The sequence below is a fragment of the Arvicanthis niloticus genome, chromosome 3 (genome assembly GCF_011762505.2).
Source record: "Arvicanthis niloticus isolate mArvNil1 chromosome 3, mArvNil1.pat.X, whole genome shotgun sequence".
NCBI classification, from domain to species: domain Eukaryota; kingdom Metazoa; phylum Chordata; class Mammalia; order Rodentia; family Muridae; genus Arvicanthis; species Arvicanthis niloticus.
Window position 1 is genome coordinate 60,768,866 of NC_047660.1, and position 25,686 is coordinate 60,794,551.

The 25,686-nt window shown below is 43.7% G+C and overlaps 1 pseudogene; it reads left to right on the plus strand.

Annotated features, from left to right (window-relative positions):
* Positions 1-7,301: 7,301 nt before the first annotated feature.
* LOC117705595 (H/ACA ribonucleoprotein complex subunit DKC1-like) lies at positions 7,302-24,583 on the plus strand (annotated as a pseudogene).
* Positions 24,584-25,686: the final 1,103 nt, after the last annotated feature.

Sequence of the window (25,686 nt, forward strand, 5' to 3'; positions counted from 1 at the left end):
CAAGCTGGGAAGTCAGACATGGGAGAAATTTCTGAAAGTCACCAAAGCTTCTCTGACTGCATAAGAATAGAACCTGTCCATACTTTCAGAAATACTTCTAAATGCTATATTAGAAAATTAGAAAACCTAAATGGTCCTTTAAAAAATCCCAATGAGCAGTCTCCCCAATATTTGTAACCCCAATACATGTGCTATGAAAAAGTTACACACACACACACACACACACACACACACCATTAATCTACTGCTTGAAAGCTCTGTTTTACACTGTCTTGATCTGTCATGAGACTATCTAGGCTGAAAAAATGTAATGGCCAGAAGCTTGAACAGAAAACCCTTGCCTATATAGTAGCATCATTCATTTTCTTTCCTTCATATTCTAATGACTAGTTTTATTCAACTTGACAGAAGCTAGAGTCATTTGGGAGAGGAAACTTCCATTGAAAAACTGCTTCCATAAGACTTGCCTGTGGGTCCAGACCATCATGGATGGTACTGCCACCCTGGCATGGTGATCCTGGGAATGCCAAGAAAGCTGGCTGAACAAGCCATGAGCAGATGAAAGGGTGAAGGAGATACAGACCACCTGCAGCAATCCAAATAGAGAGACATACAGACAGGGAACTTGACAGGGGCCATAGGAACTAACATAGCCCCTTGTAAGGGCCCTCAAGGGGTGGTGGCTGGCAAGGGGGATGTTAGGAAGGCAAGAAGTCTGTGCCCAGCATCACAGGTCAGTGAGACAGGTGCTCTTGGATGGGCATCATGGTATTTGATTGATTGGGTGGAGGGGTTCTCAGGGGACTTAGGAGGAACCAGTGGAAGAAGAGTAAGATAAGTCAAGTGGGAACTGGTGGCCCCTGCCTGGCGGCTGCAATTCTTACTGTCCTTTGTAGTCAATAAAGCCACACACCCAGACCCACCTAGAAGGACGTTGAAAAATCACATCCCAGTCTGCCACCCATCCCTTCCAGCAGACATGTCAGTCCCGACGCATTGCTTAACAAATGTGCTGCCAAGGAGGTAGAAAACCCCAAGTATGGAGGACACTGATCTGTCAAGGGTCTGCTGGCCACTCCCTGTGCCTAAAGAAGCAGGGACCAAGGCCATACAGACATCCATCATAGTCGGAGTCCAAATGAAGTATGCACATCAAATGTGTCTGTCTCTTCCAAGCAACTACACTAATTAATGCTAACACACAACATAAAATTCCCTGAAGATCAATGATGTCTGTGATTGAGGTCTTAGGTCCTGCATATCTCAATAGTGAAACTTGTCAAAGAGCTTCAACATGCTTGACCCAGGGTTGACCATGGCTCCTTGACACTACTGTATAAAATAATGCCTCTCAGGCTGATATCATGTCCACAATTCTCCATGGACTAGACTTCCTTATAGCTAGAGTGGCAAGAAGATGGTCCCTATGTGAGAACAGCATATGAACAGGAGGAGTAGCGCCGTACTGGTCCACACACCCACTTTTCTCTCTTAAGTCTGACTGCTCTTTCTTACTGGCTTTCCAGGCTCTTGGCTCTATTACCTGTCAGGATCCCACCAACCACCCAGCAGCCAAAGAGACCTCACCTAAAAGGCAAATCTGTCTAGACACAAGCTATATTATCTCCCATTAAGTGTGTGTCCATGCAGCTCAAGGCTGACATCTGGGGTGTACTCTGTCATCATCCCTGGGGACCAGGAAACATGCAGATTCTCAGGCTACCTCCAGCCTTACAGACAGGACCACAAGCAGACTGCTCAGAAGTCTCTGCATGTAACACCTTTTCCTCTTTTAACTAGACACTAAAACATTCTTACCACTGGCATGGACAGCCTAGCATCTGCTTTATGCTTACCTCTATGTGCTTTTGTCTGCATGTTTTGAAGTAGAGATTTTAATTGAACTAGCCTGGCACAGATAAAAGCCCCACTGTGTCTCTGTGAAATCTACAGTCCAACTCCTCTCTTCTCTGCAGTATGTGATATTCTTCCTTTGAGGAAAGCAAAATGGAGCTGGTCACCTGCTTGGGCTGTTCTAACAGACTGTGAAACACGCTTTGTGCACGGCTGTCTGAATCGACATAGGCAGAGCTAAAGATTCAACTGTAGCATTTTAACATACAGGCTCAACCATGCCTGGGAACTCGTTGAAGACGTTGTTTTGAGAATCCTTTACATGAAAAGACTATGAGTCCATCAATGGTATGTTAAAGGAAAAAGAAGACGGGGGGGGGGGGGGGGGGGGGGGGACGGACAAATCAAAGGGCTGTTCTGCTGAGATCTGCCTTTCATATTTTCCAACTTAATGATAGAGTTTTGTCCAACCCTGCTCTGTAACTGCCATGGAAATGTTTGCTTTTGAAGCCAAATATTAAAATCTTGTAATATTTTCACCCAAACTCAAATGCATGTGTTCTTCTTGGTTTTTTTCTGAGAAAAGATGGGAATACGGGTTGGAAAAATGATTGTACTGAGTCCATTTTCCACCACTATCACTAAACATGTGGGACTGGCACTCCAGAACAGAAGTCAGTTTACTTAGGTTACAGTTGCCACAACCGTATTGTGATGTGGATTAGGCAGCATCCGCCCTGAAGAAATGAGACCTTGTGTTCCCACGGAGACAAATGGTTTCGGGGCAGAGGGTTCTCTGAGGTAGAGACAAGGCCCTGCTGCCTCAGTTTTACCGGTGTGGTTAGCAGTGGGAGGCAAGGCGGAGGAATCACTGGCCACAGACTCACAGAGGCGCACTCAGGATTTATCGGCTGCCTTTGTGGGGAGCCTTAGCCATATGTTTTCCTGAGCCTTTGTTTTTCCGTGTCTCCCCAGACATTCTCCATACGCCTGTGAGAAGCAGAAGCAGAGCAGAAAGGGTCTGGGAATGCAGACATGGGTCCTGGGTTCCCAGGGCAAGGGCACGAGGTAGGGGAATTGTTTTCTTCCACCGGAGCCCTGTCCTGGGCAGAAAGAAGTCATCGCTAAGCTCCTGCTCTGGGTGATGTTTCCCCTGACAGCGCTGCTCTCCTCACCTGTCTAAACTAAGTAAAGAGGATCCAATATCCACCGCGTGCTGATCTTTTCAGCAGATACTCAAAGGATAAAGCCAGAGTAATTTATTATTCTTCTTTTAATCCCACAGAGTGCACTGAGAACTTTCAAACAGTAAGACATTCTTCTGAGAAAAGAGCCCCTCTTATCAGCTTGGCCCTGTCCAAAATAACGATGACTTCACGCTGGCCGGGCATCAGGATGTATTTGTCCCCCGTCAATAACTAACGCTTGGGATTGCGTTTCACTTCTGCAGAGGGTGAATCTTGTCAGCACGATAAGCTGCCCTTCTTAAAAGTGCTCCCACAACAGCCCACCTCCCTGTTTAATTATGCTCCCCACCTCTCCCTGAAGAGGAGACAGTCCAGCCTCCCTCCACTTCTTTTGGCCCAGCATTCAGGAGGAGCACTTCAGAAAAAAAAAACACAGACAGGCAGTTTATTTCTTTAGAAGTTGTTTCTTTTATAGGGTATAATATCTAGGTAGCTGTCGCAAACCTCATGAGCAAAAAACTTTAAGTTACTCTCAAGCTGAATTTGAAGTACAATTTTTAGCTGGAGCCGTGATGATGTGTCTGTTCCAGACACAATTAGAGCTGGCTGTTGCCATAAGCAGTCCACAGAACCCTAAGGATTTACCATGCTACAGACTGGACACCAAGGCAAACCAGCAATTTAGCACGTGCCTGTTTTCCTGTCTAAGTACTTTGGGGTTGTTAAATAGCATGAAGTATTCAGGAAGTCTCTTCTCACTAAGTAAATGGCCTAGGGGTTCACAGCATCAGCATTTATAGGCACACACAGAGAGGAAGAGACATATGCACACACACATACACACAAGTGCACACATGCACACAAGCACACACAAACATGTAAGCACACACAGATACACACATACATACAAGAACACAAGCACATTTGTACCACACACTTACATACACACTACCTACACATATGCATAGTTATATTTACTTATCCAAGCTGTGTTTAAATATACCTACATGCAGTATCTGCTAAGAGAACCAGAAACTTGGCTTTCTCATCATTGTGCTTCTTGAAAATATTGGGTTCATATTTACTAATGTGTTTACTTCCAATTATAGTTCTTGATTTCTGGATTTACTCACAAAGCAGTGTCTACATAGTCTACTGTTCCAGGAACCCCATGAAGCATCAGATATAGCGCTGTTTTGGAACACCACTCAGGACAGCAAATGTTTCCATCTTAGAAATGAATTCCATTTCTAAGATCATCTTTTCTTATCATCTTTTTAAAAAGAGGATATTAAAGGTTAGTTATAAGATTCCCTACTTCGGGGCTAGAGCAATGGCTCAGAGGTTAAGAGTACTGGCTGCTCTTCCAGAAGGCCTAGGTTTGATTCCCAGCACCCATATGGTGGCTCTCAACCATCTGTAACTCAAATCTTATGGGATCTGATGCCCTCTTCTGACTTCTGAAGGTATTGCACTCACATGCCACTCAGACAAACATGCAGGCAAAATACCTGAACATATAAACTAATAAAATATAATGCTTTTTAATTAAACAAAAAAAAAAAGAATTCCCAACTTTATATAGAACCCAAGTTTATACTGCTACCACATTAAAATGCAAATCCTGGTCTCTAAATCACTCCATCCTCCTCTGTAATCATGTGGCACCTAATGACATCATATATCACAAAGGTCCCATTGACTTGGAATGCAACTCAAAAATCCCTGTGGCCCAGTGACATCACACAGTGCCAGCAAACCTACTGTGCTACAAACAACATGAAACTACAACATGTGCTATCCTGTACATTCCCACTGAAGTGTGATGGCAAACATCTTGGTCTGTACTTGTTCTGGGCTGTGTTTCCCATTGTCTCTTAGCCTGTGCTCCTTCTACTTGTGAGCACACCACTTAGTCATGAATTAGACTCAGGTGGGTCCATCAGGTGGGTCCCATAAGCCACTGGCTATGGGAGAAGACAGTGTCATGCACACTGCAGAGGGACAGAGGTGGAAGGGGGCGGGTGACAATGACGGTCTTGACATTCTGCTGGACTTCACACCCCAGGTGTCACTGCCTCTCACTTCTTATACTTTGCTGGGGAAGGGGTCAGCACACACGTATTTCTTAGATAAATATTCACTTAATGATTGGAGGAAGATCATTGCAATCCATTAGCAACCACTTTGCCAGGCTTGGGCATCTAGGAAGGCTCCTGGAAGAAGCCATGTGGTAACTACATGTAAGATGGGTCTGATATATGTGGTCATGGAGGAGAATCATCACATGCAGACTGAAAGGCAATGCAGAGAAATAGAGAACTGCAGAGTCCAGAACAGAGACTAGAGTGAGGGTGGTGGAAGACAGAACTAGAGGCACCCGGGGAAAACTGCCCCCACTCAGAGCACATCCACAAGGTCTTACCGGCCAATGGGACTTCTCCATCTTCTCTTCATCGTCAAGGAATACCATGAAACAAAGTCCTTCTGGGCACAGAAGATGGAGGACTTTGTCAACTGTCCTAAGATCTGTGCGCAGTTCTTCAGAGCAGGATGGGTCTTTGCCCTGATGACATTTTATTATTCCAGAAAAACATACTTATCTCTCCTCTTCCCACCTTCTTAGTAGCTCTATGAAATCCATGTTCTTGGGCTGTAAAGCTTCCACAGAGGCCCTGCCCCAGAAGGAATCCCTGCTTGGCACTCTTGATTGCCCAGACTGGGGATAGAATGTCAGCTTCTGGACCCATCTGTTTTTAGGGCTCTTGGAACCCAGGAAACACACTTCAGTACTGCATAAGTCAAGAGTCATAGGCAGTGGGGCATAAGCTGGGGACAAAGATGCACACTCCTGCCTATGGTAACCTAAATCATTCTTCCAGAGACTTTCACTTGGGAAGCAGAGATTCTTAACTTTACCACAGAGAAGAATTTCAAAATGAGCCAGTATTAAGAATAGATTTTAGCAAAAATGGAGGCAGTGTGGTTAATGGAAGTGTTCAAGAAAAGAGTGCAATTCACCCATGTGTGGGTGTGGGCTCTCAACAGACTCATGCTAAAGTCTCTTATCAAAAGCTGTGTATAGACCTTTTGAAGCTTTTGAAATTATATTATGCAAAAGATGTCTAAAGAAAGACCCTCTGCCTACTTCTTTTGCCCCTTTTGATGTGGTATTAGAGGGTGGACTGTGGAGGTACCTGGATAATGTCGCAGTCTGACCAAACAAAGCCGTGGGGCCCAGGGAGTGGGCCCAGCAGCCTGAGCAGTGCTTGTTACCAAGTTTCACAGTCTGAGTTTGGAACCCACATGGTGGAAGAGAACTGACTCCCTCCGTTTCTCCTCTGCCCTTCACACACTATGGTATGCACACACAGGAGCACACATGTGCATTAAATAGAGATAATTTTTTTTTTTTTTTATAAATGTGGGTCACAAGAGTTGGGCAAGAAAGTAGAAACATGGATTTTATTTTAAATGAGATTTCTTGTGAAACACCTAGAAAATTATAGGTTTATAGCCAAGAAAGAAGAAAGGCTTAGGTTTTAAGCATGCTCTATGTCTATTTTAACAATTATTCTTATTTAAAATAGTTCTATATCTAAGAATCACCCACTGTGTCTATCACAGCAAATGCTGTTAACTGTGTAGTAACTGTGTTGTAATTCTTGACTCTCTGCCTGCAAGGGATTTCAACAAGACTCCAGGATGAAGGGGCTTTTTCCCTTATCACATTCTCTACATTTTTTCTTTCTACCCTGCCTTGGGATGAATAGAGAAAGCCACCCTTCCTTGCCCCATATCCAGTGAAAGGACATCCAAGAATGGCTAGAACCCTGACTGGTCCAGCTTCTTATGCCCTGCCCAAGAGGAGAGTTAGGCTCATTTATCCTTCTGCCTCCTGATTATTACAAGCTTTTTGCCCATACCACTGCAACCCACAGGACTGGGAGATATGGCAGGTCTTTTCAGGGGTCTTGAATCAGCATGTACCATTATAAGGATCTGCCCAGAAACTCAGCATCATAAAAACCAATAAAGACTGTGCCATCAAAAACAAATCAAAACATATGGCATCCAGCAACAGAGCAGGCAGAGTGTCACCCTGTCCATGTAAGCAAGCATTTCACAGAAGCACCAGCAGAGAGAGAGACACTTGAGAAGGAGCCAGGAAGAAATAATTCTATGATCCCCTTGATGCTGTCATAGCAACTGTCACCCCTGCTACCCCCACCACCATTGCTGTCCCCCTTCAAACATGGCATGGAAGCCCCACAGCTGTGGAGCACCAGCCCAGCCTGTGTGGTCACAAATGCCAAAAATGTGCAGCCCAGAGATGGCAGGACAGTACAGGTACCATGCAGCTGTCAGTGGCAAGACTGTGCCAAGCTGACAATGTCACCATCTGATGCATGCCAACTTCCTTGTGCTGCCACAGTCATGTTTAAGAAATGCCAGCCTTGTCTGTAGAATAAAGTCTCCAGGATACAAAAGATACTTATCCAGTCATGCCTCTGGAAAGGGGGATTGGGGATGGGGACAGACATCACATAGGAAGAAGAAACACAGAAAGAGATAAAGAGAAGTTCACAGACATCAGGAGCTCCTGCAGAAAATTTGTGGAAATGGGCCTGGAAGAGACTCAGGACTTCCCACCAGTGCTTCTGTGGGGAAGTCCTGACACTTCTTTTCTAGCCAGCCTTGTTGTGCCACCCCAGTCTCCAGCCCCAGGACATCTCCTCTTCCATAGACCATGCTTCCTCAGAGAGAGTTGTTCAATTATCCCTGCTTCTGAGGCCATGGAGCCTCATGTTCTTAGAACCACAGCTCCATTGCCATGTGCTAGAAGGTTGAGAGCTCGCAGACATATGTGTTCCTGGTAGCTCTTCTCGGGGACTGGCTATCCAAGCAGACATGACTGTCCTGTAAAGGACACTTCAGGTTTGTGTAGTTTGTCTTAAGCCTACTTTTAAGCTATTTTCCCTCAAGCTCAGGCTATTCCATCCAAAAGAACTGCTATCACATGTGAACAAATGTGGATGCCCCCTTCTAGACTCTTACAAGAGAATTCTGAATTACATTATCACCCAAAAGACAGCATCCTTAGTAAACGTGAAAGCTGCTTTAACTGTACAAAGTTCTGTAAGAACTTGATTCGCCAGGCAGAATAACGTCACATCAGAGAGACAGTGAACAGGACTTCAGGGAAGCTGCCGGAGGAGAATACAGTAAGACCTGTCCACACAGAAGCCTCTGAGCATGGAAGAGGGGAGTAAGCAAACAATTTTAAAAGCTATTTGGCGGGGGGGGGGGGGGCGGGGGGGAGGGGGACAGAAGGCATCTGTGTCACGGGGGCCGGGGTATACCCAATGGCGAGACCTTCAAATGCAAAAGCAGCGAGCTAAACTCTAGCCTTTGTGAGTTATTCGTCACTAAGCTGGGATGAGGAACCCTGTTCAAAGAGCATGCTTGCTTTCTTTCCCAGAAGTCCTATATTTAATTTATGAAGTCACCTTAGCTTTCTGTTTCTGCTGAATCCCTGAACTGAGCAAGTTGGGGGAGGATGGAAGTCCCTGGAAAGGAGGGAAGAAAGGTGACTTTTCTGCTAGTGTTTTCTTCATTGCTGGTTTCCTGTTTTTTGGTTTTTGTTTTTTTTTTTTTTTTTTTTTTTTTTTTTTTCTCTCAAAGTCTAAGCTAACAAGTTGGGCATTTCATAGCTGAAAAAAACAGGCAGGCCCTGAGGGAAAGTCCAGAAGGGATAGGACAGCCAGCACTAGAACAACCCAGGAGGAATAACCAAGTTGGCCTGAGCCCCAGAAGATTCAGCCTCTGGCTGCCCTAACAAACCCCTGGTCAAAGGTGTTTTCAGACCAATAATCTAAGCCCTTGGATGGCAGCAGCAGTCACACGCTCAGGCACCATGCTTGTCCTAGCCTTGACCTTGCTGCATCTTCCTGCAAGCAAATCACAGTGTCACTTTTTGGACTGTCCACACTGCAGATGCCATCCCAGCGGGAGGAGTGGGCGTGGACTCTGTCCTCTGCAAAGGCCTGGCAAGTCAGGGACGTGGCTGCCGTGGCAACCAGCAGCCTTGCTCTTCACTTTGTAAAACTCAGAATGATTCTTGGCAACATGAGCGTCTATACGAATACAAGGTAAAGACTTAGGATCCACACAAGGGAACGACCTACAAAGTCACTATTGTTCTTCCACAGTAAACAGAAGAATAACCGTAACATTCACAGAACACATTTAGAACTCATCCAGGTCCACACAGCATGGTTTGTATACAGTCCCATGGATCTGAAAGGAGCCTGGTCTTCGGCTGTTGAACATTCCTTTGAGTATTTCTCTTCTTGTGAAATCACATTCTTGTTCACACTGGAGCGTTGACGCATAGGCATTTTATAGACGCATTGCAGAAAACATGCGAAACAGGTGAGAGAGACTGTTGGAGGGGCCCAATGCCATTGTCTTTGAGAGAGGTCAGATTTTCCATGCACTGTGAGCTGACGAGCCATGCCTGCTGCATTCTATCCCAGTGTGACATGTTTCTAATGTTACACCGTGGGAGGTGTCCTGCAACCCAACACCAGACTCTCGTATGCACTCCAGACAGGACTTGCAGAGTGAACTTCAGAAGTCCCGAGTTGACTTGCTGAGCTTCACAAAGAATGTTAGGGCAACTTCACTTCTTCCCAGAAGGGTAAAAGAGCAAGAACTGTCTTCCTCAGGGTCCTCTTGTGAAATCTAATGTTTTATGATCTTAAAAAAAAAATAGCAAAACACAATGATAAATAAAGCATTTCAGGTTTTGTTGGTGATGGTGGTGGTGGTTTGGGGATTTGGTTTGTTGTTGTTGTTGTTGTTGTTGTTGTTGTTGTTGTTGTTGTTGTTGAGGTTGCTTATTTGGTTGGCTGGTTGTTGTTGTTTTTGGTTTTCGACAGGGTCTCATTATGTGGCTCTGACTGTCCTGGAATGTGCTATGTAGAGCAGGCTAGCCTTGAATGCACCAAGATCTCCAGCCCTCTGTCCTTGCCCAAGTGCTGGGATTAAAGGTTTGAACAATCACACCCAGCTTCCTTTTATTCATTTTTTTAAGTAAGTATTCTTACGTGTTTACAGGCTGGGGCTGTATGTACAGGAGACGAAACTGATTTGAGGAAGGCTCCAAAAGCTTGTGCTAAGACACTGTGCACAGACTAATCAGCAAAAAGGCGGGTCGCTGCCAGGAACAGACAGAGCAGTAGCAGCAGCTTCTGGAACCAGTCTCAGCAGAGGCTGAAATTTACCAGAAAGAGATCTTCTCAGTGCTCCCTGAGGGATCCAGACACCAGCATCAGGACTGAGTTTGAATCACAAACCATAGAGCATGTCTCCATTTTCTTACATCTCTCCAAACCATTCAGTTCTTAGACTTAGAAAAGGTCCAGAGTGAGCAGCCTGTATCTGGTCCATCCGAAGAGAAGCCCACTGGTAAGAGGCACTAGGTTGTGGACAAGGGTTAGCAGATCTCATCTACCCCACAAGAGTATGTTCAAGGCCCAGAAGAATGGGGGAGTGATAGAATGAGTTGGTTGGGAGGAAGAAGCTTATCTGTCTAAATAAAAGATTAAAATGCAGAAGTGCAGAAAGGCAGGCATGCAGTGCAGGGGGAGAAGAAACCCTTTATAGGCAGGGACAAGAGACCTTGCTCTCTTCCCCATAGTCAAGGCTGCCAATGGCAGTTCCAGGAGGTTCCTGGCCAGCAAAAGCCTGTGCCTCTCTACCTTCACTGTAATTAAGGAAAGTGTTTGGAAAGAGATGAGATTTAGCAAAAATGACTAGGGCTGAGTTCACAGAGGCATTGGCTACAGGAAAATTGATTAAAATGGTGAGTTTGAGCCAGAGGGGAGAAAATGAGCCAAGCATTGACTGCAGCAAAAGCATCCCACATCCCCAGAGGGATCAAGTGCCACGAACTTTCTGACTCTTCCTGTAGGCCTCTGGGGTCACCTATCTTTGTTCCAGCCTCTCTCTCTTGCTTGCCAAATCTTTACTTTCTCTATAGACAAGATTTGGCAGAGCTAGGCTGTATGACAACTCAGTAATGTCCTTGGGGGGTCTTGAGGTCATCATTCATTCTTCCTGTGACCATTATTGATTGTCTACTGTCTTCCAAAGGATAATCACAATGAACACAGGTAGATAGATCCTTGGGTCTTCCATTCAGGATTGCAAATGTTAACAAGTTCATTCAAGAAGAGTATATCCTGGTTGTTGTTGATGCTGTTGTTGCTGTTGTTACTGTTGTTCTTTAGATTTTGATTTATACAAATTCCACATGTGGAGAAGCTGAGCTTGCTCTTTCTCCATTTCCAAGGGGAGATACAGATTTATAGTAGCCATTTCTTTTCAGAATCTGGCTCCTCTAATGATGGTGAACTGGATCCACAGTGATGGCTATGCCTGAAAGCATGTCAGGAAAATTCCAGCCCTGCCCAGCCCCTCTCACCCCTGCAAGATGAAAGCTGCACTTCAACAAGATCTACAGGTGGTCATGTGCCCACAGAACACAGCGGCTTTTGCTGGTGGTTCTCAGTTACTGCCATACATCAGAATTGCCCCAAACAATGGACCAGATAGGAATTTTACCCCAGGAATTCAGAGGATCTGGGATGGGGCCTGGAAGTCTGAAAGTCTGAGTTTCTCTCATTTCAAGGGCCATGCTTTGGCAACTGCTGGTATACACACACACACACACACACACACACACACAATGTAGCACAGTCCCACTTAACCTATGGGTGAAGATAAATTATTAATTTTCTGCTCCAGTCCTTGTGCTTAAGCCATATCAGGTCACAGAGTGGCATTCCTACCACAGGTTCTGTCTTAACTGTCAACTTAACTTTTGCACACCAGGATTAAATTAAGATTAGCTAAGGCAAAAATTCCTTAAAAATTACATTGAATCTCTTAAAGTTTCCTAAAAGGTAGAAAGAAAAAGATGATGTATTAGTAATATGTGGGTGTCAACGTCAAGAAGCAAGTATATCTCTGTGAGTTTCAGGCCAGCCTGGTCTATATTGTAATACTCTCCCTCAAATAGATGGATGGGTGGATGGAAGATGGACAGACAGACAGAAAAAAAAAGATAGACTGGCAGGTAGGCAGGCAGTTTAACCAAAAAGATATTTTAGGCAGGGCTGCCTGTCTGTTTCCTCTCTCTTGATCTTTAGCTTACTCTCTTGCTATTAATTAATTAATTAAATTTTATTTTGGGGAGAGTTTACAGCCAGGGTGTGCACAAAGATGTCAAAGGACCACCCATGAGTGTTTTCTCGTTTTACCATGCTAGGGACTAAACTCACACACCAGGCTTGACAGCAAGCACCTTTACCCTTTACCCACTTGACCATGGCATAAGCCTCTCCTTTGTCTTCTTCCCCTGTGTGATATGATCACAAATATAGCCCAGGTTGCCTCAAACTCCTGCCCCCCAAATGCTGGAGAGCAGATGAGTGCCATGGGTCCACTTTTTGCCTCATATTAACCTGACCTGGGCAGGGACAAACACAGTAAGCAAGGCAGGGGACCTGTCTTCAGAAACACTCTTCTGTGTGTCCCTGGTACGTTCCCATCAGACCTGCCTTTCATGTCTTCACTCTTGCGTTAAGCTCAGGCTCCTGTCCAGAGCCATGCCTGTGCTCAGTGTTAGAGCTGTACTTGAGTAGCTCTCTCACATCACACCTAGAGTGTACCCCAACTCAATACCACTAAAGAATTCTTTAGGGACACACTTAGGAGCTGCTGACAAAAAGACCCGAGTATCCCAGTCCCAGGTAAGACTGCTAGCCCAACGTTTCCATCCTTGGCTTCCAGGAACTCATTTCTCCTATTAAGCATGGACTCAGAAAAGTGTTCACGTCATGAACTAGTTGACCCTCGTGCTTCTTCTGCCGCCAGCAAATGTGGGTGGAAGAGAGGCTTTGGTCCCCTCCTTCTCTTCCTCTCTTTCCCTCCATAGGGCTCCATGCAGACAGGTCTTCTGTGTGTGTAATCTTACCGTTACTATTGTTAGCATGACAAAACCAAATGCATTTCTTCTTGAGAACTTTGAAGGTGCTACTGGCTTCTTTCATTCTCTCTGATCAGCAAGTGTTATTGAAGCTTCAGCAGCCTCAGTCAGCTTCAGAAATAAGGACAGTGGAAGTTGGTTCCTGCCAAGTTTTCTAGGTGCACTCTTCCTTCCTGCTGGTCTCTAGGGCCAGTTCTGTGGCGCCTTCAGTACAGCTAGATTCCAGGCTGAGCAAATGAGTTCAACTCTAGCCTCCCCGGATTCCACAAATTCTTCAGGGTTCAATTCTCTAAACATTAAGGAATAGCCACGCACAGCATTCTCTTCAGCTTCAGGCGGTGTTGATCTGGAGAGCTCTGAACAACCTTACATGAAAACCTAAGACTGGGTTTACATCTTTAAGGATTTGATTTCTCAGGAGTCCTCATGTTTGTTGTTATTTAGTTGGGAGTGAGCCATAGTGTTTTGTTTTGTTTTGTTTTGTGGCATTGCCCTGAGCTTCAGAGTCTCACCCTGATGATCAATACACAGGATCAATACTAGAAACAAATTTACCTTACCTGGCCAAGCTTATATTCTTTTCCCTGTGTCTAAAATAAACAAACAAACAAACATCAAAAACAAAAATAAAAAACAACAAACAAAGGCAAGAAAGTATGTCCCAGGACTATAACTCGAAGCTGCTTCAAACACTAAATACCCAGGTGAAAAGAAGATTTAGTACTGCAAGGACACCCTGTGATATGTGTCTGCCTCCTCCAGGTGTAGCTGCCCCAACCTCGAAGCCATGCAGCCAGCCACATCCATGCTTCACATATTCTGGAAACTTCTTACAATCACATGGGCTGGTCCAAAACCTCAGAAATTAGTCTGAAATAGCCCTATAAAGGAGCACCTGGCTGGGTGTCACAGATCTAATGAAAGTCAGCGAGTCCACAAAGCTGTCTGCTCCTTTGTGCCTCGCCCTTCTTTGTGGGTGCTGTTTGGTTTCATGGAAACCAGTGTGCAAAGGCAAATACAGGCAGCTGTTCAGGTCCCCTCAGCCTCTACCCATGCTCCTCTTGAGCTATATGAAGCCTGTGAGCAAGCCCCTTCCATTTCTGAAACCCTCCAGAAGCATTCCCTGAATTCCAGCAACGCTGGGGTCAAAAAATAGACTGTTTAGGACAAGAAGCCTCCCAGCCTGCCACTATCAATGGTACAGAAGAATCCTTTCTACTTGTTGGGATTAATTAGACTTCTTGAGTCAGGGTAGACTCAAAAAGCTGACAATTAAAATATAAAGTCTCAACAAAAAAAAAAAAAGAAAGAGGTAGGCAGAATCTGCTAGGATTCTGAGATGAGTTGCAGGGGGGCAGGGGGTGTTCAGGCTTTGTGTGTATGTGTGTGGCTAAGCACTTTCCCAGTAGAGCTGGCACCCCTCAGTGCACAGAGAGCTAGGCCTAGGGTCTTTCAAACCCAGGCTGGTTGGCATGATGCCAGTAACTAGTAAGTTTCCCCTTAGATGCAAATTACGCTGGGCTGAACCTGACCTCACTAGGAAGAAGGACAGAAAGCTAACTCAAGGGAAGGAACATAAAGCAGAATTCAGAAGATGAGCTGTCTGAATTCTACCAGCTCCCCCTAGCTCTTCAGTGTGCTTCACCTTCTCTTAAAGCCACCTCCTTCATCTCTTCAGGAAGGAGTGTTTCAAGAGTGCTTGGGAAGCAAGCAGTCACAGATAGACGCACAGGGCTCTGAAGCCTCTGAGAGCCACTGGAGATGAGATGAGGCCAGGGTGTCCCTCTCTTTCTACAAATGGGTTCCTGAGGATGGGAGGAGTGTGGAGCTTATTTGTGAACCAGGTCAAGAGGAGGAAAATGATTCCCAGCAAGCAGTAGACAATTCAAAAATAATAACATCATCTCAGTATGGGGAAGGTAGAGATACAGAAAGATGCCACATTAAATTGGCTGGGAATCCTAAGATGCCAATGGAAGTAAAACAGTGATGGAAGAGGAAGCAGATGGTGGCGACATCCCAACATCTCCAGGAGATCAGCTCATCCTGCATCTTCAGGTGTAGACTAGTGCTCCTGCTGCAACTTACTGCCATCAGCAGCAACTGTGCATACCTCCGTGTTACCATCCGCAGTCCTTTATCCATCACATACCAGGGACTGTCTACACATTACTCGGGTCTCTCCCTGCCTTGGGCCAGGCAGTTCTAAAACCATTGTGAACTTGGATCCCAGCCTTCCAGAACATTTTCTGAACAATGCAACTAAAAATGATGTCAGTGCACAGATTGTATGAGACACAAGGCATGTGGGTGTATGCATACATGGACATAAGTGTGTGTGTATATGTATGGGCATACATCTAGATGTGGTTTTGTATGTGTGTCCATATGTGTTACTGTGCACCTGTATATGGATATGTGTATAGTATGTGCATACTTCAATATGTCCATATGATTTCGTACGCATACATGTCTGCTCCAGGAAGCTATGTGTAGCTACATGTACCTGGTATACACACAGTAAATTCTCCTTTCTCCTCATACACACATTACATGTTCCAGTGTGATCTTTATGGAAACCACAGGCACCTGCAAATGACTAGAGCACTTGCCAAGCCACCAGCCCAGCCCCACAGCTCAGAAACAAATACTCATGGTAAAGTCATTTGCCCCAGACTGTGTCTCTAATGGAAAAGCCAATCACGCCCTGAGGTGGGCAGCCTGGGTGTATCCCCAGCCAGGAAATCTCATCAGATTGCTTCAAGGTTTCCTCAGCCTTCTCTCCAACTCCTAACTGCATCACAACCATCTGAAAATCAAATCCACAGGGTTCCTGGGTCTGTTTTGAATTTTTATGTAATTGAAAAAAATGAAATAAATTCTTTAAAATTTGATTCTAATTTGTCCTTGCTTTTTATGGATTTTGTAACTAATCAACCATGATAGCACTTATTTCATTCTTTCCTTAAATCTGTGTAATATATATGTCCCTTATTTGTGAATAAAAATGATTGATAGTTATTTGGATTTGCAGAGATTGCTGCTATTTAAATTCAGGTTGTTTATTTACTTTTTTATCTAATATGAATGAGAAGAAATAGAAACTATTTAGCTGGCCATCAAAACACACTGAGAAAGGCTCCCGAGATTTATGGAGAGGCTTAGAAATAATTACAATGTATTTTTGCTTCCATTTGTCTAGAATATTAGGATTTTTTTCTAGCCTGTTTGGAGAGTTGTAGAAGCCAAAAATTAAATAGGAGGAAAGTGTTTTCCATGGGTAAACCCACCAAACAGGAAGGCTAACGTCTGTGGACCCGCATGCGGGAGCAAAAGTGTGAAACTTAAACACGATCCAGAAAAGAAGCAGCTGCCCTTTTCAATCCCATTGACACAAATGAGAAGAAAATGAAACTTTTTAAAAGTCACCATGAGGGCAACTTGGGTGTCCTCCATGACTGATTCTCAAATTTATCACACAGGATATGTGAACACAAAAGGTGAATCAAATACAGGAAATTGTGGAGGCTCACGTTTTTCAGAGCAGAACTAACTCACACTAGTTCTCTGGTTTCTAATGTGAGGCTCAATGCTCAGCTGAAAGCCAGTGGCAGTGGCCGACAGTCCTGCAGTTTAATGGCCTCCCTTCCCATCATCATCCCACACTAGGTAGTCTTGGTTGATTTTCTGTGTTCTGCCCTCTCCACTAGTTCCCAGCTTTTTCTTTTCCTTCAGCTTTGGGAAGAGATCTAGAATTTTTAGTGAGAAAAACCTAAGGTCTTCAGTGAGTAAATCCAAGGCCAAACATGGGCACGGCAACAGGTTTCCTTTTGCCTATTTCAGGCAACTTATTTTCCATTCCCAACAAATAATTTATAGCTAGAACTTAATGCCTGCTCGACCATGCTCATTGAAAACACGTGTGAATCCTGTTGTGGCTTCAGAAACAATCAGAAGTCATTTTCGTTTCCATTTCAAAGACCCAAACAGTAGCTTACATGTTTAATACATAACCAAATTGTTTAGAAACATCTGGAGGGCTATACCTTTCTGTGTTTATAGACAAATTCTTTCTTGAATGGCAAACAGGAAAATCTGACATGGTCTCTTTCCCATATACCCAGCACCCACCCTTGCTGAACCAGCAGAATTCATTTTCAGCCTGAGTTACTCATAACCTCCATGTTATTCCGGCCCAGAGATAAGCCAGGCGGACTGACATTGTCTGGCAATGTCATTGCAGACAGGATCTGCTCCTCCTGAGGTTACGGTGAACTCTGGAGCAATTCTTTCCTTCACCATAAAGTCTCACCTCGACACACGCTTAGTAATAGAGACGAAGCTCAATGGCAGAGCACGTGTCTGGACTGCAGGTAGCCCAGAGTTCAATTCCCACCACAAGAAATTGATGTCTTAAAGCCAGGAAGGATGTACATTATAAAATACTGAGTCTTAAGTTATGTGTGTAGGGGGGTTGTCTATGTACGTAAACCAGCTCACACATTTGCATCTATTTTTTAAGTCTCAACTTACAATCAAGTCTTTCTTTAAATAGTAAAAGAAATGCACATAGAACCAATAGCCACCATTATTAGAAGATTCTTGGCTATTGTTAATAATAATTATAAATCGTTTTAAACTATTTCTGTCAGCTTGGTGTGATAAATATTGTTGTGATCTCAGCATCTCCTCCTCTAGATGGTGTTAGGTGCTGCTCTACTGCTCTCTTCCCAGGAGACTTCCTACGTGTCCTAGCTGCTAATAGCAATGGTATGAGGCTGGAGATGCTATCTTGTAGAGCTGTTTGGCTTGCTCCTGACTTGTCCAAGTCTCACTCTTCCTGGCACTGCATGTGTTCTGCCTGTCACCTCTTTGTCCATCATTCTTTTACATATGACTGGTTGGAAGTCAATCAGGACAAAGATTCAGGACAGTCCTCAATTCCATAAGCACTAGCTATAATACAAACTAACACCATTGGAAGTTTCCTTCTCCAAACCCTAGCAATTGGCTTTAAAGCCTTAGCATGCTTCTGAGCTGCCAGGAAGAGCACACACTCTTCTCCCCTTGCCTTCCAGGTTCTCTCTGTCCACTGCCTCTCACTGGTCAACTCTAATGTCCTGAGGAGGAAGCCTCAAGAAGCCAGAGAAAAGATTTAGTATTAAAGATTAAAATGGTTAAAGAATGTTCATAAAAGCCCTTCAGCCCCTTACTTCCACCCTACACCCTAAACACTATACCCTATACCCTGAGCTCCTCCTCAAATCCCCAGTAACATGCAGGCATCCCTGCCCCTCAATCAGCTATCCACAGCCTTCACAGGGGCACTTCTATAGTGGGTGTCTGTGTGAATAATTTTGTTCACCACTGTGACCAAATGTCAGACAGATTTGAGGGAGCTCACAGTTTGAGAAATTACAGTCCATGCTATCAGGGAAATACCCATACCCAGTGGTGGGTGGGTCTGTGGAAACTAGGGTGTGAGGCAGATGCTTGCTTATATTGAATTGACCAGGAAGCAGAGAGAGATGGGGAAGAGGACCAGGCTGTAAACATCAAGGCCCACCCAACATTGACCTACTTTCTCTAGATAGCTTCTGATATCTGAATGTTCCCACCCAACATTGACCTACTTTCTCTAGATAGCTTCTGATATCTGAATGTTCCCAGTCTTACTCTCCAGTGGATGGACATATCTCTACCACCCATGGGTACTACAAAGTGGGCCCAGCTTGCCTCATTTGCACGTTAAACTACCACCATGATTATCAGCAGATTCTCAGCTACTGTGAATAATTGTAAATGTTTTTTTTTTAATGCTTCTGGCTGGGGGAGCTGAAGATTTTATAACTTCTCCAAATAGTCCGCCCATACAGGGACCAAGTAGTCAGACCCATGAGCATATGGGGAACATCATTGAACTGTACCAACATCCAAGAAACTTTTGGTTTGGGTTTTGGTTTTTATTTCTGGTTTGAAAAAAAAAAAAAAAAAAAAGATGTAAATAGTCCAGTGCCTTAGTTTAGGTTTTATTGTTGTGAAGACACAATGACCAAGGTAACTCTTATCATTTAATTGGAGCTGGCTTACAGTTTCAGAGATTCAGACCCTATCATCATGGTGGGAAACATGGCAGTGTCCAGGCAGATATGGTGCTGAAGGAGCTGAGGATTCTACATCTTGATCCAAAGGCAGGAACAGAAGATTTGAGCCCATCTCCACAGTGACACACTTCTTCCAACAAGGCCACTCCTATTCCAACAAGGCCACACCTTCTAATAGTGCCAAGTCCCATGGGCCAAGTATATTCAAACCACCACACTCAGACAGACCTGGAGTTTACTATTAGGCCAAGGATCACCTTGAACTCACCATCCTCCTGCCTTCCACGAGTGAGTGCTGGAATTTTAATCAAAAGCAACTACACCAACACAAGCCTTTCCTAATCATGTTTTCTGTGACTTCTTTTAGCTATGGCTAATACCAGTAACCACACACTGAAATATGAGAGCAGCCACTCCATGAAGCATATGCTTTCTTAGACTCAAAAACACCCACAGCTGGAGCTATGGAGTTGTCTCATGGTTAAGAGCTCATACTACTCTTCCTGAGAACCTGAGTTCAGTCCCCAGCACTCACATCCATCTGTTATTCTAAATCCAGGGGCTCCAATGCCCTCTTCTGGCCTCCAAAGGCAGGTGCACTCATGTGCATAAGTACACAAGACATGTACATACACAAAATTAAAAATACAAATATTAAAAATGAAATTTAAAAATAAAATTAAAACATCAACAACTTAGAAAAATTAGCCAAGCCATATTCCTTGGAATGATATATTCAACATTCCCACAGGCCTCAAGGCTGTTTTAATGAGTTTAATCTTAAATCTATCACCTATTTGTACATTATTTTATTATATTTACATATGACCAGCTGAAAACCAATTTGGACAAAAATTCAGAAAGCCTTCAACTCCCAATTTCAGAATAAGACATCAGCTTTAATGCTGAATAACTGCCCTGTGCATTATGAAAATAATCAAAAACATACCAATACAATTTTACACATACATTGAGTTACTGTCATTAATATAAGACCACAGATAGTTGGACATTGCTCATTATATATCCCTAGTCTGCCTCCCATGTCCTCTGCAGACGATTGTAAGTTCATGTGCAGCTTGAAGGAGACCCAGCCTGGGAAAGTCTGTTAACATCCTCCTGATGAGAAAATAAAAACAAGGAATGAAGATTTAGAATTCCACATGTGGAATCCACCACAGATGTCCTCCTCTGCCTGTACCAACTTTCCAAGCCAGAGCTTGATATAAACTGTATTTGATAATTATAAACATAATTAGTACAGGCTGACAAAGAATGTGTTTGGGTTTGCCCAGGAAGCTCCTTTCAATAACATTAATAAGTCTGGGGACTCAGGTTGGGAGGGGGTGGTGTGAAGAAATGTTCTTGGGAGTAGCTAGTTTACCATAAACAAGAACATGCAACATCTGGTCCCTATCCTAATCTTCCAGCTGACCTGACTCAGAGCTCAGAACTGAAAATGGTATAGTCCACATCAGGACTCCAGCAGGCAGCACCGTGTGGCTCAAACTATCTAGCACAAGTCAGCAGATGACAGAAGAATGATTATGAAGAAATTAAAGAACACATCAAAAAGGTCACTCATCAGGATCAAGATGGCTTCATTCTGGGAATGCAAGGATGGTTCAATATATACAAATCAACACTTGCAATGCATCACTGAAAGGGGACTCAAGGTCAGAAATCTCCAATCATCTCAATAGATGCAGAAAGAGCTTTTAACAAAATCCAACACCTCTTCAATATTAAGACCCTGAGGAAGGTAGAAATAGCAACAAACTGTATACAAAAAAACCTGTGGACCAACCTCATTACATCTTCATTCAGTGAAGAGACAGTCTACATAATAAGGAAAATGTTCACTACCACACATCTGATAAAGAATTATCTAGACTGTATGAAGAATTCAAGAAATATAAACACTAAGAAATCAGGCAAGATAGATAGATAGATAGATAGATAGATAGATAGATAGATAGATAGATAGATAAAATAAAGACATATCTCAAAATGTGAAGTATAACTATCCTCCAAACATGAAAAAAGATGAACTAGGAGGGAAATCCAAATTAAAACTACATTGAGAGTTTTCTATATTTTATTTAGAAATAGCTGAGAGGAGTTAACAGACAACAGTCCAGATTACCTTATATGGATAGTTGGTTTTCAAAATGTCAGAAGTCCACAGAACTGACATTACAAACATTTTTGTATTAATGTTCATTTTGATCAGAGACCTGTCTGCTCCTGACAGCTTCCTGTCTTGGATTCTAAGAAGAAATTGAGTATCTCTGGAGTTACTCCAGTTGTGGTGAGACAGCCACTAGGCAAGAATTGCCTCTTTTCATCTACAAATTACTGTCCAGAAAAAGGACACACTTGCAGAATAGCCAACTGATTATATCTGCCAAGACAGAGTAATCAGCCCTTAATAATTCTGCATCACTAGGTCTGTCACATGATCCTGGGCCAGAAGGCTGAAGATCAGATGCTCCAACGTTTTGTAGTATAGGGACTGTCCAGGTGTTCAGCAGTCTCTATAAATTGGCTAAGTTTTAGAAGCTATGCTTTGTGCTTCCCATAATTTCAGTTAACTCAGTCATTCTGGATTTTTGACGGGGTTGAAGACTTACAGTCTCATAGCCAATCCCAGCTATTGACTTTGATAAAAAATATTTGAGAGGATGGTTTTCAGCTGACATTCATTCTAAAGCCAAGAAAAAAGCCAGGTTCAGAACTAAGTCTTTTAGTTAAGAGAGATGACAGAGGTTCTGGTTAGTCAACAAAATGATGGACTGGGTATTAGGTGCATCTTGTACCTTACTGACACAAATTGGTATAGTTATGCTCTAATTGTATTTTGAGAGAAAAGTTTTATTTTAACAGGAAGGGTATTATGTAGGAGGAGCTAAGGTGAGAGGAGTAAGAAGAGGAAGAGGAGGAATAAGGAGAGAAAGAGGAGGAGTAAGGAGAGGAGGAGAAGGAGAGGAGGTGCTAGGTGAGGAGAGGCAGATGTTCACTGACTCCGCCACTCAAAGATAGTTGATATATCTAGGCTGGGTATTGGGTTACACTTCTGATTGTATGGGCATCTTGTTATTGAGCATTAACAAACTTATAAAGCCTTTGATTAACATTTTAAAAAGTTATATAAAAGCAAAAAGGAGAAGGGGGGATAGAATAGGAGTTTTCTAGGGTGGGGAAATGGGGAAAGGGGATGGCATCTGAAATGTAAATAAAATATCCAATAAAAATAAATAAAAACACTACATTGAGAGTCAGTATCAACTTGGTTAAAATGGCATTAAGAAAACAAATAACATGGTGACTGTGCCATGAGACCTGTGGGGCCTCCTAGGTAATTGGGAGTTAGTTATAGTGAGGTTGCATCGTGACTCGCGGTTCCTGCTCGAAGTTTGTTCCCTTCACCACTCGGCTCTGGCTCTACCGGTAAATGCATGCATTTGAGACCAGCGACTAGGCTTCATTAGGTCCTGGCCTCCCGCTAAAGACTCTACCTGGGTCCCCTTCCAAAGGCATCAGCCGTGGAGGCGATTGTGTCATGATAAGTAGTCGCGGTAGCATTTCTGCTGGCACTAGACAGGACATTATGGAAATGAGGGTAGCAAAGGTGCAGAGCAAAGGTTAGGAAGGAAAGGGTCAGAGGAGTTAAGAGCAAGTGTAACTCAGAATTACAAGAAAATTTTTAAGAGATCACAAGCCCTTATGGATGGTGCAGTGGTTGTTTGTGAAACTTTCCAGCCTGTGGACAAGTGCTTTCCTAAGTAATATTTGGCCTTGCCACAGACACGTGGAGAACCCAAAGGGAAGCCAACACGTGTTAGAGTCATTTACCAGCCAAGTCATCCTAGTATTTGGCCTCACAAACTAATTGCTTTCCCAAAGAAGCATAAGAAGAAAAAAGACCAGAAGCCATTACAAGAAGATGTAGCTGAAATACAACATACTGAAGAATTTCTTATCAAATCAGAATCCAAAGTGGCTCAATTAGACACTTCGCAGTGGCCCTTGTTATTAAAGAATTTTGTTACACTAAGTGTAAGGACAACACACTATACATCTATTCCTTGTGATTCAAATCCTCTGAAGAGGGAGATTGGGGACTATATCAGGACAGGTTTCATCAATCTTGACAAGCCCTCTAACCCCTCTTCCATGAGGTGGTAGCCTGGATCCCACCAATCCTTCCGGTAGAGAAGACTGGCCACAGTGGCACACTAGATCTAAAAGTGACTGGTTGTTTAATTGTGTGCATTGAACGAGCCACTTGTTTGGTGAAATCACAACAGAGTGCAGGCAATTCTATTGAAGGGGGTACTCAGCTTTCTAGGGACCTAGAAACTCTGACAGGTGCCCTGTTTCAGAGACCCCCACTTATTGCTGCAGTAAAGAGGCAGCTTCAAGTAGAGACTAACTATGAGAGCAAAATGATAGAGTATGATCCTGAAAGAAGATTAGGGTTCTCTTGGGTGCACTGTGAAGCTGGCACCTACATTCGGACACTATGCGTGCACCTTGGCTTGTTACTAGGAGTTGGTGGTCAGATGCAGGAACTTCAGAGGGTACAATCTGGAGTCATAAGTAAAAAGAACCACGTGGTGACAATGCATGATGTCCTTGATGCTCAGTGGCTGTATGACAGCCATAAGAATGATAGTTACTTGTGACATGTTGTTTATCCTTTGGAAAAGCTGTTATCTCATAAATGTCTTGTTATAAAAGATAGTGCAGTGAATGCAATCTGCTACGGGGCCAAGATCATGCTTCCCAGTGTTCATAGGAGGATAGCATTGAGGTCAACCAGGAGATTGTGGTCATTACCACTAAGGGGGAAGCTATCTGCATGGCGATTGCATTGATGACTACAGCAGTGATTTCTACCTGTGACCATGGTACAGTAGCCAAGCTAAAGAGGGTGGTCATGGAAAGAGACACTCATCCTTGAAAGTGGGGTTTGGGTCCAAAGGCAAGTCAGAAGAAGATGATGATGGAGCAGGGCCTTCTGGACAAGCATGGCAAACCTGCAGACAATGCCCCTGCCACATGGAGCCAGGATTACATTGACTACAGTGATTCTGGCAAGAAAGCACTGGCTGCTGAAGCAGTGGAAGCTCCTCTGTTAGCTGCTGAAGCAGTTAACGTCATAAAAAGAAAGCAGGATAGTGAGAGTAAAAGTGATGGGACCCCCTCCAACAGTTCCCCAGTTGAAGAAGGAAAAGAAGAAGAAGAACAAGGATAAAAAGCCCAAAACTGTGCTAGAAAGTGAGGGAGAGGCTGGAGATGGGGACAGTGACACCACCAAAAACAAAAAGAAGAAGAAAGTAAAAGTGGTGGAAGAGATGTCAGATTAGTATAAGCCACTTCTTTATTTTTCCTTCCAGCAGGGAGGAAAAATAAAAGCCTTTTTGAAAAAATCTTTTTGTTAAGGGAGTAAGTGGGACAGAGGTCCCAAACACAGTAGAAACTTCTGGTACACTTTTAGCTGCCACTTGTTGCCTCAGTGGTTAGCTGGTGTGGCCATCTCATTCAGTCCTGTCCTGTCCTGTTTTAAGGATATGAGAGATAAAATCAGGTCTTTGCTTGCTTGAGGAAGCCACACCTTTAGACATGGCACTATCTGCAGCTATTTACTAACGACCATTCTCAACAATGCTATAGATAGTCCTCACCTACTTTGCTTTTTAAAAACTTTGCAAAAATTAAATCTGCTGAATAAAATGGTTTAGAACCTTGAGTGTCCTGTGAGGACTGTTCTGTTTAGGTGTTGACCTTGCTGGCCTGGTGGTGTTCATGGTGTGTAGGCTGGTACTCTGTGCATTGTTGTGTACAACAGGATTTCTCCAACTCCATGTGGCTACTTGTGTTTATTACAAAAGCCAAAGCATTCCTATACCCTCCTGTTTCTTTTGAAGAATGGAATTGTTCATTGCTGGGAGAATGTAATTTGTAGCTTTCTAAAAGTATTCCTTTTAGATTTAATCTTGGACTGGCAGAGCAAAAATGAGAATATTTTTATTAAAAATCTGGGGTTTGTGCAAAAGAAAACACAAATAACAAATTCTAGGGGGGGGGGGGCGAGGGAAGCAGAGACTCTTATCCATCACTGGGACAAACATAGAGTAGCTTAGCCACTATGGAAATCAAATGCAGGCTTCTAAAGGAACTAAAGACATATTGCCCCATGATCAATGTCCTAGTCAGGGTTCCTCTTCCCACACAAACATCATGACCAAGAAGCAAGTTGGAGAGAAAAGGGTTTATTCAGCTTATACTTCCACACTGCTGTTCATCACCAAAGGAAGTTAAGACTGGAACTCAAGCAGGTCAGGAAGCAGGAGCTGATGCAGAGGTCATGGACGGATGTTACTTACTGGCTTGCTTCCCCTGGCTTGCTCAGCTTGCTTTCTTATAGAACCCAGGACCACCAGCCCAGGGATGGCACCACCCACAATGGGCCCTCCCC